This window comes from Selaginella moellendorffii, unplaced genomic scaffold (assembly GCF_000143415.4).
Source record: "Selaginella moellendorffii unplaced genomic scaffold, v1.0 SELMOscaffold_38, whole genome shotgun sequence".
Lineage (NCBI taxonomy): Eukaryota > Viridiplantae > Streptophyta > Lycopodiopsida > Selaginellales > Selaginellaceae > Selaginella > Selaginella moellendorffii.
Genome location: NW_003314299.1, coordinates 1,165,295 through 1,168,069, shown reverse-complemented (window position 1 = coordinate 1,168,069; position 2,775 = coordinate 1,165,295).

Sequence of the window (2,775 nt, the reverse complement as noted above, 5' to 3'; positions counted from 1 at the left end):
GGCAGCTGCTTGAGAACGTTTTTAGGAATGCTTGCCAACTCGTCGGGTCATGGTTCAGGTTGCACTCCTTGTAACCACTTCCCCACCATACTCCTTGCTTGAGGATTTATAGCTACTAAGGTTAACAATTACCATGGCATAACTTCTTCATGTTGCTCCATGCCTTTTGGACAATCTTTCTTTCTCTAGAGTAGCTCCATAGGTAACTAAGAATTTGATGTGTAATCTACACTAAGTGGGAATCCATGTGGTGGATCACTCACATTCGGTTGATCCAAGGGCTTTCTATTACAATCCTCTAGTCAATGGCAAATGCATGCCTAAAGCAATCATAGACTCTTACTCAGGAACAAGTATCATGCCAGCACCCATTTGTTGGTAGTTGCAAATTGATTCCAACACCCAAACCTCAATTATTCTTAAGATGTGTGCTTAACATTAGGTGAAACCCGCTGGATTGATTAAGGCTGTGACAATTGTTGTGGACATGGTGCAGGTTCAACTCAATATTTTTGGTAGTTGAATTTCCACAAGATGGCTAGGCAGATTTGGTTTAGTCATTTTCACTGCTCTTGGGACAAGAATTGTTGGATAGAGTTTCAGCTCACATGTTTTGGGATAAGGGTTTGATGTGCAGTTTAGTAGGAAATATAACCACCACCTTATATATGATTTTAGGCATCAGAACTAGTTCCAATTGACAATGATATTTTCAACTCAGCAATGGTGTCAGTTTTGTTAATTGATGAGACTCAAGAGATGAAAGATACAATACTTCAAGGATGAGAAGGTGCAATATGGAGCCAGCGTACCAACTTCGAGTGTCATGGATGTTTCTCATACCTGTGTTGCCTCCAATGACACTCTGATCTCAACTATGGTTGCAAGTTACACTAATACAACTGTTTCCAGTGTTTCAAATACAAATGAGCCACTAGTATATAGATTATTTTCTAATGGGGTGTTTTCCTGATTATTGAACTGTGGTGGTATTGGTGATTTTCTTGTATCACCTATTGGAGACATACTCTTCTCCATATCAATGGTAGTTTCTACATCTTCCTCCAACAATGTGAAGTATTAGGCAATGTTATTGGTGGTTCAAAGAGTCTTACAATATCCAGTTCATTGGTTGAGCCCTAGATCAGATTCTCAGCTGTTGGTTTGATAAGTACTAGGCACATATAAAGTCCTCAATCACTGCTTACAACGTTTGCATGGGAGTCTGATATCACTCCTCATTGAGTTGGATTGCTGGGATATTGTCACTATACCTAAGGAGTCTAATGCAATGGCAGATGCACTAACAAAGCAAGGCCTCTAGATGTTAGTTCAAGACTTGGTTTTGGAAGAGGAACAACTTACTCCCTTAGATAATATCTCTCTTGTGGATATTCTTCAAGTACAAGCAGATGGCATAACAGATCATCTAAAGTTACTTCAATTGGATATGGCTGATAATACCTTAGAGCCTCAGCCAATCTTTATTGGCAACACTCTTACAAATAGTGAACAGTAGGTGCTATGGTGTTATTTTGTGAGTGGTCAAATGTTTTCACTTGGAGTTATAAGGACTGAAAGAGAGTCAATTCAATAGTCAAAATGCATCATATTTTTCTTAAGCCAAAAGCTATACTAGTACAGTAGTTTGGTAGTCGATTGAATATAGTCCTAGAACCTCTCATCAAGTAGCAAATCCAACAACTCCTACAGTCAAATTTTACATATCCTGTGGAGGTCATTGATTGGATTTCTTCTATAGTTCTGGAATGTAAAGCTAATAGAAACTTATGTGTTTGTGTTGATTTTAGGGCACTGAACAAAGCTACTATCTATAATTACTTTTCTACTCCATTTATTGATATTATTCTAGATGTGGTTGCTAACAAACATATATATAGCTTTATAGATGGGTTTTCTACTTACAACTATATTCAAATCACTATAGAGGATTAGTTAAAGATATATTTCTGTACTCCTTGGGGAATTTTTGCATATTGCATCCTCCCTTTTTGCCTCATTAATGCTCCCACCACGTTCCAAAGGCTTATGATGTTCATGTTCCATGATTTAACTCTACACTCTAAATCTACATGTAAGTGCCAATTCTTTATCCAAAAAGGGAAGTTGCTAGGCCATCTTGTGAGCAATAGAGGTATTGAAGTATACAAGCCAAATGTTGAGCAACTGTCTCACACTGCCATACCTTCTATTCATTAGTTATGGTGTTTTCTTGGTGATCAGAAAGAAAAGAAAACCACCATTTTCTGTGATTTATTTCACTAGGTGTAATTTGGAGCAAAAAAAACTTCAAAATCTCAAATAGAGTACTATGCTACAATTGTATTTGCATTTCAGAAACTTCTAGGAGGCTTAGTGGATAAACATCCTCTAACAATTGTTCATATGATGGTCAATCCTCTCTTCTATTTGCTCAACTAGTTAGTCTTACGGGGACAACATGCTTATGGGGTTCTTTAACTCCAAGTATTTGACTTCCTTATTTAGATTGGACATTATTGTTCTACTCCAACAAGACACTTGTTCTCATGTCATACAACATGAATGCCGGCAACTTATCTAGAGAGTAGCTAATTTTATTTTGATGGATGATATACTCTTTTGGAGACATGAAGTTTAGCTTTAAAGGTTGCAATCGTCTCTTGTATCATTTCTAAATCATTGTTAATCATAGATAAAAAAGTTTCTTCATCAGGAAGATTTTGTAAAATATCTATCATCTTTTGTTACAATGTTGTTTTTATAACTTTGAGG